We start from the raw sequence: 15,716 nt of genomic DNA on the forward strand, positions 1-15,716 counted from the left end.
ACCATAATCCTAGAGTTGGGGTGTGAGCCAAATATCGAAGAATTCGCTTCACAGCTAAGTGATGCGACTCCTTTGGTGCCGCTTGAAATCGAGCACACATGCAAACACTAAGCATAATATCTGGCCTAGATGCACATAGATAAAGTAAAGAACCAATCATGGAGCGGTATACCTTTTGATTGAACTCTTTACCATTGTCGTCGGGACCCAGATGATGTTTGGCTGGCATTGGTGTCGTGAAGCCTTTGCAGTCTTGCATACCAAACTTCTTCAAGCAATCTTTGAGATACTTCTCTTGAGATATGAAGATGCCGTTGCGTTGTTGTCATATTTGAAGACCGAGGAAGAACTTCAACTCTCCCATCATGGACATCTAATATTGCTCTTGCATCATATATCCAAACTCTTCACTGTACTTCTGATTGGTGCAGCCGAAGATAATGTCATCCACATATATTTGGCACACAAACAGTTCACCATCATATGTCTTCGTGAAGAGAGTGGGGTCTAGGGAACCAGGTATGAAGACTTTGCTCTTCAGGAAGTATTTGAGTGTGTCATACCAGGCCCGAGGGGCTTGTTTGAGGCCATATAGTGCCTTGTTGAGCTTGTATACCATGTCAGGATGTTTTGGATCTTCAAAGCCAGGCGGTTGTGCAAGATACACTTCTTCTTCAATCTTGCCATTGAGAAAAGCACTCTTCACATCCATTTGATATAGAAGTATGTTATGATGATTTGCATAGGCCAGCAGTATGCGTATGGCTTCAAGTCTAGCCAAAAGAGCAAATGTTTCATCGAAGTCAATGCCTTCCACTTGAGTATATCCTTGAGCAACGAGACGAGCTTTGTTTCTGACAACTTGACCATGCTCATCTTGCTTGTTGCGGTATATCCATTTGGTGCCTATTATATTGTGCTTCCGTGGATCAGGACGCTTAACCAGTTCCCATACATTATTCAGCTCAAACTGTTGAAGCTCTTCTTGCATAGCTTGAATCCATTCAGGTTCCATGAAGGCTTGTTCAACTTTCTTGGGTTCTATTATTGAGACGAATGCGAAGTGCCCACAGAAATTTGCCAGCTGAGTCACCCTTGAACGAGTGAGTGGACCGTGTGCATTGATGCTATCAATTATTCTTTCAATCTGCACTTCATTGGCAACGCGAGGATGTACAGGGTGAAGATTTTGCTCTTGTTGATCATTGTCGTTGTTAGAAGGAATGTCTTCAGGCTGAGCATTGTCTTCATGTTGATCAGGTGCTGAGATGATAAGTTCTTCTTCAGGATGAGCTTCAGAAGGTATAATTTCTCCAGTTCCCATTAGCTTGATTGATTCACTGGATGGAACTTCATCTAGCACATTTGGCAGTTGCTCTCTTTGTGAACCGTTGGTCTCATCGAACCGCACATCCATTGTTTCAACCACTTTGTAATGAAAGAGATTGAAGACTCTGTAGGAGTGCGAATCCTTTCCATATCCAAGCATAAAACCCTCATGTGCTTTTGGTGCAAACTTTGAGGTGTGATGTGGGTCCTTGATCCAGCACCTGGCTCCAAATACTCTGAAGTAACTGACATTTGGCTTCTTGCCAGTAAGGAGCTCATAAGATGTCTTGTTCAGAAGCTTGTGAAGATAACACGATTGATTGTATGGCATGCAGTATCAATGGCTTTAGGCCAGAATTTTCTTGGAGTCTTGTATTCATCTAGCATCATTCTGGCCATCTCAATGAGTGTTCTGTTCTTGCGTTTGACGACGCCATTCTGCTGTGGCATGTACGGGGCCGAGAATTCATGTGTGATGCCCAAGGTATCAAGATATGTATCAAGGCCAGTGTTCTTGAATTCAGTGACATTGTCACTTCTGATGTGCTTTATCTTGGCGCCATAATTGTTCATAGCTCGATTGGCGAAGCGTCTGACGACATCCTACACTTCAGTCTTGTAAAGGATTATGTGCACCCAAGTATATCTAGAATAATCATCAACAATAACAAAGCCATAGAGGCAAGCAATAGTAGTAAGAGTTGAGTAATGAGTGGGACCGAAAAGATCCATGTGAAGCAGTTCAAAGGGTCGAGTAGTGGTCATGATTGTCTTCGAGGGATGTTTGGCCCTCGTCATCTTTCCTGCCTCACAGGCACCGCATAAGTGATCTTTCTTGAACTTGACGCCCTCGATGCCTATGACATGCTTCTTCTTTGCCAGGGTGTGGAGGTTCCTCATGCCAGCATGCCCAAGCCTCCGATGCCAGAGCCAGCATTCTGAAGCTTTTGCTAGAAGACATACGGCAAGCTGTGGTCCTGCTGAGAAATCTACCACGTACAAATCATCTTTTCGATAGCCTTCAAATACTAGAGACTTGTCTGATTCCATTAGAACAATGCAACGATATTTTCCAAATATTACGATCATGTTTAAATCGCAAAGCATTGAGACAGACATTAAGTTGAAGCCAAGGGATTCAACAAGCATGACTTTATCCATGTGTTGATCCCTTGAGATTGCAACTCTACCTAGACCCAATACCTTACTTTTACTAGTGTCAGCAAATGTGATGTGGCTCTTGTCGGATGGACGTAAGGTTGAGTCCATAAGAAGGCTTCTTTTGCCAGTCATGTGATTTGTACACCCACTATCAATAATCCATTCTGAAGACACTGGTGTCGTACCCTACAGTGCAGTTAGGGGGATAGGCTTCACCAAGAGCATTGTGAAGCAAAAACATTTGACGAACCAGTGGGTTATGAAAGCTTAGATCCAGATTAGGACTAATAAGGAGAGTAGCAAGTGATTCAGGAACGAAGTACATAGTAAGACCATTTGGGCATTTGATCTTGCGCCCTACAAGATGTTTAAGGTCCCCAGCAATAGCGTCAGACGATTTTGGTTTTTTGTTGGAGACCTTTCCCTGCAAAAGAGAGTTAAGCTTTCTTAGCCACCCACATCTTCAAGGGTGGCTTAGAAGCAATAAGTCTAAGTGCAGCATCTGAGAACTTTGGCTTTGGAGCCCTAGCAAACAGTCTTGCAGGCGGATAATAGTACTCATAAGAATAAGCAGAATAGTTCTTGGTCTTATGAACATGGCGGTTTGATGAACCGCTCTCATATTCATATGCCTGAGTATGGTTTCCCTGCAAAACATTTGCGTTAGTGCGACTCAGGTGAGTCCTCTGTCTGTATGAAGCCTTTGGACCGTATGAAGCCTTTGGTCTGAGGTTTGTCTTCTTCATGTGAGGTGTCATGATGAAATTCATAGGAAGATTCTCCAGACACCTTTTCGGAACCCAGATTTTCTTCATAGGCGGTCCATTCCTGCAGTTAGTACCAATGTACCTGGCAAACACTTCACCATTCTGAATCTTAAACAGTTTATAGTTTGCATCAAGGGATTCATCAATGATAATGGGGTTAGCACAAGTGAAGCCAGATAGATTGGATGGATCTGCTGAAGGTTCCTTTGCAGCAACCCACGTGGTTTTGGGGTACTGCTCAGGTTTCCAGTAAGAGCCATCAGCATTCATTTTCCTTACGAACCAAACACCCTCTTTCCTCAGGTTTCGGTTCAGAATCTGCTTTTTGAGGACATCACATAGTGTCTGATGCCCTTTAAGACTTTTGTACATCCCTGTTTCAAGCAATGTCTTCAACCTAGCATTCTCATCAGCAATAGTGGTGGTATCCTCAGCAGAGGGGTTAGTTACCACATCAACAGTTGAAGATATTGCAACAGCAGTGGTAGTAGAACATTCAGCAACAGAAGTAGCATTATCACGCTCAATGCATTTAAGACATGGTGGTTCAAATCCTTCCTGAGCGGAACTGATCTGTTTGGCGTGAAGTGACTCGTTTTCCTTTTGAAGATCTTCATGAGCCGCTCTTAATTTCTCAAGATCTTGCTTCCTTTGAAGACAATCATAGGAAAGCTTTTCATGAGTTGTTGAGAGAGTTTCATGACGACTTTCAAGTTCCTGATACTTAACGTGAAGATTTTTTATGTCTTCAATTAAGGATTCAGATCGAGTCATTTCAGCACCTAATAGATCATCGCTTCTGTCTAACAGTTTTTGAATATGTTCCATAGCTTTCTGTTGTTAAGTTGCAATTTTAGCAAGTGTTTTGTAGCTGGGTTTTGAACCACAATCAGAGTCATCGTCACTAGATGTTTGATAGTGAGTAGTGCGTGGGTTTACCTTGGCACCGCATGCCATATAGCAGTAGGTAGAAGCGGAGTAGTCCTTGTCATTTGCATCGGTATCGGTGATGAAGTCATTATCTTCAGTGTTGAAGATGGACTTGGCAATGAAAGTTGTAGCCAGACTTGCGACGCCTGAATCGGACTCCTCCTCAGACTCCACCTCCGCCTCCTCAGAAGCGGACTCCTCCTCTGAATCCATTTCCTTGCCAACAAATGCACGTGCCTTGCCAGATGAGCTCTTCTTGTGTGATGAAGACTTTGAGGAAGACTTGGAAGAAGACTTTGAGCATTTCTTCTTCTTCTTGTCGTCAGAGTCATATTCCTTGCTCTTCTTCTTCTTTTTGTTCTCATTGTCCCACTGTGGACACTCAGAGATGAAGTGGCCAGGTTTCTTGCACTTGTGACATGTTTTCTTCTTTTAGTCGTGAGCAGAAGCTTCATCATTCCTTGAGCTTGATCGGGAAGACTTTCTAAAACCTTTCTTCTTGGTGAATTTTTGGAACTTCTTCACAAGCATAGCAAGTTCCCTTCCAATGTCTTCAGGATCATCCGAACTGCTGTCAGATTCTTCTTCAGATGAGGAGACAGCTTTTGCCTTCAAGGCACGAGTTCGCCCATAGTTTGGACCGTAGATATCTCTTTTCTCAGAAAGCTAAAACTCATGTGTGTTGAGCCTCTCAAGTATGTCAAACGGATCGAGTATCTTGAAATCAGGACGTTCTTGAATCATCAGGGCTAGGGTGTCAAACGAACTATCAAGTGATATCAGTAGTGTCTTGACGACTTCATGTTTGGTGATCTCAGTAGCGCCGAGGGCTTGAAGCTCATTTGTGATGTCAGTGAGTCAGTCAAATGTGAGCTGGACATTCTCATTGTCATTTCGCTTGAAGCGGTTGAAGAGGTTGCGAAGGACACTGATTCTCTGATCTCTCTGGGTTGAGACGCCTTCATTGACCTTGGAGAGCCAGTCCCAGACCAGCTGTTTTCAAAGCACACGGCCATACTGTAGAGTCCAGTAGAGTCCACAGATGATATTCTTGGCAGTAGAGTCCAGTTGAATGAATTTCTTGACAATAGCAGCAGTGACACCTTCTCCAGCCTTGGGAACTCCGTTCTCGACGACATACCATAGGTCGACGTCAATGGCTTCAAGATGCATGCGCACCTTATTCTTCCAGTCGGGATATTCAGTTCCATCGAAGATGGGGCACGCAGCGGAGACTTTAATTATCCCTGCAGTCGACATAGCTAAAACTCCAGGTGGTTAAACCGAATCACACAGAACAAGGGAGCACCTTGCTCTGATACCAATTGAAAGTGCGTTATATCAACTAGAGGGGGGTGAATAGGCGATTTTTATGAAAGTCTTCAAAACATGGAAGTTATGAAGACAAACGATAGAAATAAACCTATTACCCTGCAACGGAAGGTAGACTACACTAGGCAAGCCATAGTCAAGTATTCAATAGAGTGAAAGCACAATGACTAATAGCAGCAATGTAGTAAGGATCAGGTAGGAAGATATTGTGAAGCCACACAGAACACGCAGTCACTCAGTGAAGACAAAAGATAGTGCGAACATACAATGACTTCACAAGGAGTAACAGTAAGTAAAGGGAAGGGAAGATGAAACCAGTGACTCGCTGAAGACAATGATTTGTTGGACCAGTTCCAGTTGCTGTGACAACTGTACGTCTGGTTAGGGCGGCTAGGTATTTAAACCTTAGGACACACAGTCCCGGACACCCAGTCCTGAACACGCAGCTCAGGACACCCAGTCCTCACCGTATTCCCCTTGAGCTAAGGTCACACAGACCTCGCCCAATCACTTTGGTAAGTCTTCAAGGTAGACTCTCAAACCTTTACAGACTTTGTTCACCGGCAATCCACAATGTCTCTTGGATGCTCAGAATGCGACGCCTAACCGGCTGGAGGATGCACAGTCCTCAAGTGTAATAAGTCTTCAGATCACACAGACAAGAAGACTTAAGTGATGCCCAATTCTCCTTGGCTCTGGGTGGTTAGGGCTTTATCTTCGCAAGGAATTCTTTCTCAAAGGCTTCGAGGTGGGTTGCTCTCAAACGACAAAAGCCGTACTCTGAATCTGAGCAGCCAACTGTTTATGGTTGTAGGGGGTGGGTTATTTATAGCCACTTGGCAACCCGACCTGATTTGTCCGAAATGACCCTGGGTCACTAAGGAACTGACACGTGTTCCAACGGTCAGATTTCAAACTCACAAGGCAACTTTACTTGGGCTGCAAGCAAAGCTGACTTGTCTGACTCTGGACAAGATTCGCTCTCAATAGTCTTCACTCGAAGACATAGGTTTTGGTTAGGCATCACTTTAGTCATTCTGACTGGTTCTCTTGGACCCCACTTAACAGTACGGTGGTTCCTATGACTCAACACAAAAGAAAGAGAACTACGAAAGATCTAAGTCTTCGAGCTCCATAGGCTTCATGTGGTGTCTTCTCTTGTCATAGTCTTCAATGTGAATATCTGCATATACCACCTTTGACTTCAATGTCTTCATACATTTTTAGGGGCCATGTCTGGTAGGAAAACCGAATCAATGAGGGACTTCTACTTGTGTTATCCTGCAATTCTCAGAAACACATTAGTCTCAACTAGGTTTGTCGTCAATACTCCAGAACCAACTAGGGGTGGCACTAGATGCACTTACAATGGACATCTGATATTGCTCTTGCATCATGTATCCAAACTCATCACTGTATTTCCGATTAGTGCAGCCGAAGATAATGTCATCCACATATATTTGGCACACAAACAGTTCACCATCATATGTCTTCATGAAGAGTGTGGGATCTAGGGAACCAGGTTTGAAGCCTTTGCTCTTCAGGAAGTCCTTTAGTGTGTCATACCAAGCACGAGGGGCTTGTTTGAGGTCATACAACGCCTTGTTGAGCTTGTAGACCATGTCAGGATGTTTTGGATCTTCAAAGCAAGGCGGTTGTGCAACATACACTTCTTCACCAATCTTGCCATTGAGAAAAGCACTCTTAACATCCATTTGATACAGAAGAACGTTATGATGATTTGCATAGGCCAGCAGTATGCGTATAGCTTCAAGCCTAGCCACAGGAGCAAATGTTTCATCGAAGTCAATTCCTTCAACTTGAGTGTATCCTTGAGCAACGAGACAAGACTTGTTTCTGACAACTTGACCATGCTCATCTTGCTTGTTGCGATATATCCATTTAGTGCCTATGATATTGTGCTTACAAGGATCAGGACGCTTGACCAGTTCCCATACATTATTTCGCTCAAACTGTTGAAGCTCTTCTTGCATAGCTTGAATCCATTCGGGTTCCATGAAGCCTTCATCAACTTTCTTGGGTTCAGATATTGCGACGAATGCGAAGTGCCCACAGAAATTTGCTACTTGTGTTGCCCTTGAACGAGTGAGTGGGCCAGGTGCATTGATGCAATCAATTATTTTCTCAATCTGTACTTCATTTGCAACACGAGGATGAACAGGACGAAGATTTTGCTCTTGCTGATCATTGTCATCGTTAGAAGGATTGTCTTCAGTCTGAGTATTGTCTTCAGGTTGATCAGGTGCAGAGATGATGAGTTCCTCTTGGGGCTATGCTTCAGACAGTATGATTTCTCCAATTCCCATAAGCTTGATGGATTCACTGGATGGAACTTCATCTAGCACATTTGGCAGGTACTCTCTTTGTGAGCCGTTAGTCTCATCGAACTGCACATCCACAGTTTCAACCACTTTATAGTGAAAGAGGTTGAAGACTCTGTAGGAGTGCGAATCCTTTCCGTAACCAAGCATAAAACCTTCATGTGCTTTCGGCGCAAATTTTGAAGTGTGATGTGGATCCTTGATACAACACCTGGCACCAAATACTTTGAAGTAACTGACATTTGGCTTTTTACCAGTGAGGAGCTCATAGGATGTTTTTTCATAAGCTTGTGAAGATAAACATAGTTGATGACATGGCATGCAGTATCAATGGCATCAGGCCAGAACTTTCTTGGAGTCTTGTATTCATTGAGCATCGTCCGGGCCATCTCAATGAGTGTTCTGTTCTTGCGTTCCACGATGCCATTCTGCTGGGGCGTGTATGGAGCTGAGAACTCATGAGTGATGTCCAAATTATCAAGATATGTGTCGAGGCCGGTGTTCTTGAATTCAGTGCCATTGTCACTTCTGATGTGCTTGATCTTGACGCCATAGTTGTTCATGGCTCGATTGGCGAAGCGTCTACAGACATCCTGCACCTCAGTCTTGTAGAGGATTATATGCACCCATGTATATCTTGAATAATCATCAACAATGACGAAGCCATATAGACAAGCAGTAGTAGTAAGAGTTGAGTAGTGAGTGGGACCGAAGTGGTCCATGTGTAGCAGTTCGAAGGGTTGAGTCGTTGCCATGATTGTCTTCGAGGGATGCTTGGCCCTCGTCATCTTTCCTGCTTCGCAAGCACCGCATAAGTGATCCTTCTTGAACTTGATGCCCTCGATGCCTATGACATGCTTATTCTTTGCTAGAGTATGCAAGTTCCTCATGCCAGGCATGCCCTAGCCTCTGATGCCAGAGCCAGCATTCTGAAGCTTTTGCAAGAAGAAATACGGCAAGCTGTGGTCCTGCTGAGAAATCTACCATGTACAAATCATCTTTCCGATACCCTTCAAAGACTAGAGACTTGTCAGATTCCATTAGAACAAGGCAACGATATTTTCCAAACATCACAATCATATTCAAATCACACAGCATTGAGACAGACATTAAGTTGAAACCAAGGGATTCAACAATCATCACTTTATCCATGTGCTGATCCCTTGAGATTGCAACTCTACCTAGACCCAATACCTTGCTTTTGCCAGTATCAGCAAATGTGATGTGACTTTTATCAGATGGACGTAAGGTTGAGTCCATGAGAAGACTTCGCTTGCCAGTCATGTGATTAGTACATCCACTATCAATAATCCATTCTGAAGCAGCTGGTGTCATACCCTACAGTGCAGTTAGGGGGATAGGCTTCACGGAGATAATTGTGAAGCATAAACATTTGACGAGCAAGTGGATTATGAAAGCTTAGATCGAGGTTAGGACTGATAGGGCAAGTAGCAAGCGACTCATTGACAAAAAAACATAATAAGACCATTTGGGCATTTGATCTTGCGCCCTACAAGATGTTTAAGGTCCCCAGCAATAGCTTCAGATGCATTTGATTTTCAACTGGAGACCCTTCCCTGCAAAAGAGAGTTAACCTTTCTTATCCACCCACATCTTCAAGGGTGGCTTCGAAGCAATGAGTCTAAGTGCAGCATCTGAGAACTTTGGCTTTGGAGCCCTAGCAAATAGTCTTGCAGGTGGACAAAAGTGTTCATAAGAATAAGCAGAGTAGTTCTGGGTCTTATGAACATGGCGGTTTGATGAAACACGCTCATATTCATTGGCCTGAGTATGGTTTCCCTGCAAAACATTTGCGTTAGTGCGACTCAGGTGAGTCCTTTGTCTGTATGAAGCCTTTGGACCATATGAAGCCTGTGGTCTGGGGTTTTTCTTCTTCACTTGTGGTGTCATGCCGACATTCACAGGAAGATTCTCCAGACACTTTTTCGGCACACAAACTTTCTTCATAGGTGGCCCATTCCTGCAGTTAGTACCAATATACCTGGCAAACACTTCACCATTCTGATTCTTAAACAGTTTATAGTTTGCATCAAAGGATTCATAAATGACAATGGGATTAGCGCAAGTGAAGCTAGATAGGGTGGATGGATCCACTGAAGGTTCCTTTGCAGCAACCCACGTGGTTTTGGGGTACTGCTCAGGTTTCCTGTAAGAGCCATCAGCATTCATTTTTCTTTCGAACCCAACACCATCTTTCCTAGGGTTTCGGTTCAGAATCTGCCTTTTGAGGACATCACATAGAGTCTGATGCCCTTTGAGACTTTTGTACATCCCTGTTTCAAGCAATGTCTTCAACCTAGCATTTTCATCAGCAATAGTAGTGGTATCCTCAGCAGAGGGTTTAGTTACCACATCAACAGTTGAAGATATTGCAACAGTAGCAGCAGTAGAACATCCAGCAACAGAAGTAGCATTATCACGATCAATGCATTTAAGACATGGTGGTTCAAATCCTTCCTGAGCGGGACTGATCTGTTTGGCGCGCAGTGACTCGTTTTCCTTTTGAAGATCTTCATGAGCCGCTCTCAATTTCTCAAGTTCTTGCTTCCTTTGAAGATAATCATAGGAAAGCTTTTCATGAGTTGTTGAGAGCATTTCATGACGACTTTCAAGCTCCTCATACTTAACATGAAGATATTTTTATGTCTTCAATTAAGGACTGAGATTGAGTCATTTCAGCGTCTAACAGGTCATCGCTTTTGTCTAACAGTTTTCAATATGTTCCATAGCTTTCTGTTGTTCAGTTTTTGAAGTGTTTTGTAGATGGGTTTGGAACCACAATCAGAGTCATCTTCACTTGATGTTTGATAGTGAGTGGTGCGTGAGTTTACCTTGGCACCGTGTGCCATGAAGCAGTAGGTGGGAGCGGAGTTGTCCTTGTCATTAGCATCGGCATTGGTTACGAAGTCATTGTCTTCAATGTTGAAGATGGACTTGGCAACGTAGGCTGTAGCCAGACTTGCAACGCCAGAATCATATTCCTCCTGAAACTCCACCTCCGCCTCCTCAGAAGCAGACTCCTCCTCTGAATCCATTTCCTTGCCAACAAATGCACGGGCCTTGCCAGGTGAGCTCTTCTTGTGTGGTGAAGACTTTGAGGAAGACTTGGAAGAAGACTTTGAGTGTTTCTTCTTCTTCTTGTCGTCAGAATCATATTCCTTGCTCTTCTTCTTCTTCTTCTTCTTCTTCTTCTTCTTCTTCTTCTTCTTCTTCTTCTTCTTGTTCTCATTTCCCACTGCGGACACTCAGAGATGTAGTGACCAGGTTTCTTGCACTTGTGGCATGTTCTCTTCTTGTAGTCATGAGAAGAAGCTTCATCATTCCTTGAGCTTGATCGTGAAGACTTTCTGAAGCCTTTCTTCTTGGTGAATTTTTGGAACTTCTTCACAAGCATAGCAAGCTCCTTTCCAATGTCTTCAGGATCATCAGAACTGCTGTCAGATTCTTCTTCAGATGAGGAGACATCTTTTGCCTTCAAGGCACGAGTTCTCCCATAGTTGGGACCGTAGATGTCTCTTTTCTCAAAAAGCTGAAACTCATGTGTGTTGAGACTTTCAAGTATGTCAGACGGATCGAGTGTCTTGAAGTCAAGGCGTTCTTGAATCATCAGGGCTAGGGTGTCAAACGAGCTGTCAAGTGATCTCAGGAGTGTCTTGATGACTTCATGCTTGGTAATCCCAGTAGGGCCGGGAGCTTGAAGCTCATTTGTGATGTCAGTGATTCGATCAAACGTGAGCTAAACATTCTCATTGTCGTTTCTCTTGAAGCGGTTGAAGAGGTTGCGAAGGACACTGATTCTTTGATCTCTCTGGGTTGAGACGCCTTCGTTGACCTTGGAGAGCCAGTCCCAGACTAGCTTGGATGTTTCCAGAGCACACACACGGTCATAATGTCCTTTGGTTAGATGACCACATATGATATTCTTGGCACTGGAATCCAGTTGAACGAACTTCTTGACATCAGCAGCGGTGACACCTTCACTAGCCTTGGGGACGCCATTCTTGACGACATACCAGAGGTCGACATCAATGGCTTCAAGATGCATGCGCATCTTATTCTTCCAATAGGGATATTCAGTTCCATCGAAGACTGGGCACACAGCGGAGACTTTGATTATCCATGCAGTCGACATAGCTAAAACTCCAGGTGGTTAAACCGAATCACACAGAAGAAGGGAGTACCTTGCTCTGGTACCAATTGAAAGTGCTAGTGATCGACTAGAGGGGGGGTAAATAGGCGATTTTTATGGAAGTCTTCAAAACATGGAAGTTCAAAGATAGATGATAGAAATGAACCTATTAACATGCAGCGGAAGGTAGACTACACTAGCCAAGCCATAGTCAAGTATTCAATGAAGTGAAAGCACAAAGACTAATACCAGCTAGGCAGTATGGATCAAGATGGAAGATAGTATGAAGCCACACAGAACAAGCAGTCACACAGTGAAGACAAATAGATAATGCAAATAGACAATGACTTCACAAGGACCAATCTGCAAATAAAGGGATGGGAAGGATAGAACCAGTGGCTCATCAAAGACAATGATTTGTTGGACCAGTTCCAGTTGCTGTGACAACTGTATGTCTGGTTAGGGAGGCTGAGATTCAACTCAGAAGACCGCGTCTTCACCTTATTCCCCTTGAGCTAAGAACACCCAGTCCTCGCCCAATTACTCTGGTAAGTCTTCAAGGTATACTTCCAAAACTTCACAGACTTCGTTCACCGGCGATCCACAATGACTCTTGGAAGCTCAGAACGCGACGCCTAACTAGCTGGAGGATTCACAGTCCTCAAGTGTAATAAGTCTTCAGATCACACAGACAGGAAGACTTCAGTGATGCCTAACACTCTTTGGCTATAGGTGTTTAGGGCTTTATCCTCGCAAGGATTTCTCTCTCAAAGGCTTCGAGGTGGGTTGCTCTCAAACGACAAAAGCCGTGCACTAACTCTGAGCAGCCAACCAATTTATGGTGTAAGGGGTGGGCTATTTATAGCCACTAGGCAACCCGACCTGATTTGTCTGAAATGACCCTAGGTCACTAAGGAACTGACATGTGTTCCAACAGTCAGATTTCAAACACACACGACAACTTTACTTGAGCTACAAGCAAAGCTGACTTATCCAGCTCTGGATAAGATTTGCTCTCATTGTCTTCGCTCGAAAACATAGGATTTTGGTTAAGCATCAGTTCAGTCATTCTGACTAGTTCACTTGGACCCCACTTAATAGTACGGTGGTTCCTATAACTCAACAAAGAAGAAAAAGAACAATGAAACAACAAAGTCTTCGTGCTCCATAGTCTTCACGCGATGTCTTCTCTTGTCATAGTCTTCAATGTGAATGTCTTCAGATACCACCTTTGACTTCAATGTCTTCATACATTTTTAGGGGTCATCTCCGGTAGGAAAACCGAATCAATGAGGGACTTCTACCTGTGTTATCCTGCAATTCTCACAAACACATTAGTCCCTCAACCAGGTTTGTCGTCAATACTCCAAAACCAACTAGGGGTGGCACTAGATGCACTTATAGTGTGAGAGAGATTGCACAATTCATTCGCATATCACTATCTAGCGATCATGGACGTGCATCGCTTGAACATAAATCAATATCTACTTTGTATCCTGGCCAAAGGTACAATATCGATTTAATGCTATAAAGATTGGACACTCACATATCACATTTTTTCTATCTAAATAAAGCTTTTTAATTGTGCATGCCAAAGTTACAGTGATGTTTCTTCTAACAACCAATGCAACTATCATCACTACTAGGGGAAAAGCTAGCAGCAGCGCAGGTTTTAGGTGTATCAGTAGCACGGGGACCGGCGCTACTAATAAGGCACTACCGCTAACACGTAGCAGTAGCGCGTGCTCACCAGCTCTACTGCTACACAAGTGTAGCAGCAGCGCGCTTCATGGAAGCTCGCTACTGCTAATAGCTCTAGCGCGCTTTGCCTGGACGCGCTACTGCTATCATGGCGCTGCTGCTAGCTTTTCTCCACTCGCTACTGCTAATTTTAGTAGTTTTTTTCTGCATATTTGTTTTGTATTTGAACATGATTTATAGAAGAATCTTTAGCAGATACAAATGTCATCATGATACACATACCAATGGCTGCGAGACCAGAAATTTAATCATAGCATAAACATACAAATAGTCTCATCATAATCACCATCCAACACAAAGTGGTATCTTGTCATCATCTCGAAAATAGCGATACATGCAAGTCTTGAATACTTGCAACTACAACGTCATCCATCTAAACAATGGTATATGCGAGAAGAGCTATCACTGTGAGTGAGAGCGGAACTATGCAGTACATGAGGCGGCGGTTACAAGTCCTCTCTCGCGCTAGCGTGAACCTCAAGTAACTAGCTTCTCCTTCTTGTCTTCTTTTGAAGCCTTCATGGCTGGCGCCCGAGACCCCATTCACTTGCGCCTGACACTCAAGCCACTCGTTGTGCACCCCTGGAACCTTCCCTTTGTACACGACATAGCACCGCCATCTCGCCATCAAGAAACTAGGTACCTGTTAGAGATGCATGTTCATCAAGAGGATGTAAAAGCATATGCAACAAAATATATTAGAGGAATTCGAAAAAGAAAGGGTTAATTAGCAACTAGATGCAACATACAGTACGCAAACTAATTAACTAGAGGTACGCAGGTCATCGTACCCAAACAAACAAAGTAGCGTTACGCAAGTTCGGCAAGGACCGTGGACATCACAAAGTTTCATCGCTACAGAAAGTATAGAAGTTCAACTGACACATATCATCATCATCGGCATCGTAAATCACTAGAAGTTCCATCCTTCCATATCATCAAGGATGGACCCTAGCTTCTTGAATGGCGTGAGGTCTTGATGTTGATGCCTATGTGAGTTCGGACATCAGCTCGTGATATAGGGCCGTGGTGGAACATCCCCTTCCCATCGTCGACTTCTTTCATGATGATCGTCGCAATGTCCCTTTGTATGCGAAAGAAGTCATCTCAAAGTTTATAATCCGCTTCTCCATGAGAGTCTATCCACTTGTGGATATGTTCATCATTTCTGCTTGTCATGCGAAGCTTTTGGTGATCGGTGTTGAACTCAATCATGAGATGGAGGATGTACAATCCATCCTTCTTGCTTGGTTTTAGGACATGGATGCAGCAGAAGTTAGTTTTATGCGCGAAGCCCATCTTCTTGTTCCTTTGTTTCCTGATCTGCATGTGTCTACCTCTAATGTTGAAGCCTTGGAGAGCATCATCCAGAATATTCATTATGTGGGTGTAGTCCTTCTTCTCGTAGCCTCTGGAAGGGTCGAAATACACGGCGTGGGAGACTTGCGGGTAAAGAACGATAAGGACAGCGCACCCGTTGCTGCGGGGAGAAGATACCTCAAATTATTCTTCGTATGAGCGAGATGGAATGATTGAAATGTACAAAAGGGTAGTCCGGAACTGACTTACTTTGGATGATAAGGCAGGAGGACAATTTCCTGGTCCTTATTCTGTATCATGAAGTTTTGGAGGTAGTCCCTAGCAGTTTCACACTCAAAGTCGCCGAGACTCAATAAAGACTCGTGCATGTAGTACGGATCCACCACACAGATTTGTGAGACTTCTTCTCTCTTCATGACAGAGCTCATATGTAGCGCAAAAAGGCGGACGATTGTAAAATGGAGCCACCTTGTCAGAAACATCTCAAAGATATGGTCAAACCATAGGAAGAACACCTCCGTGGGCCGTGTGTCGACGTAGCACTTCCCCTCGGGCACACGAGTCACGTATGTTGGATATCCTGGATCCTTCGAGGCTAGTAGGCTTTTCTCAATCGGCAGCATA

Source organism: Triticum dicoccoides, chromosome 3A (genome assembly GCF_002162155.2).
Source record: "Triticum dicoccoides isolate Atlit2015 ecotype Zavitan chromosome 3A, WEW_v2.0, whole genome shotgun sequence".
NCBI classification, from domain to species: Eukaryota; Viridiplantae; Streptophyta; class Magnoliopsida; order Poales; family Poaceae; genus Triticum; species Triticum dicoccoides.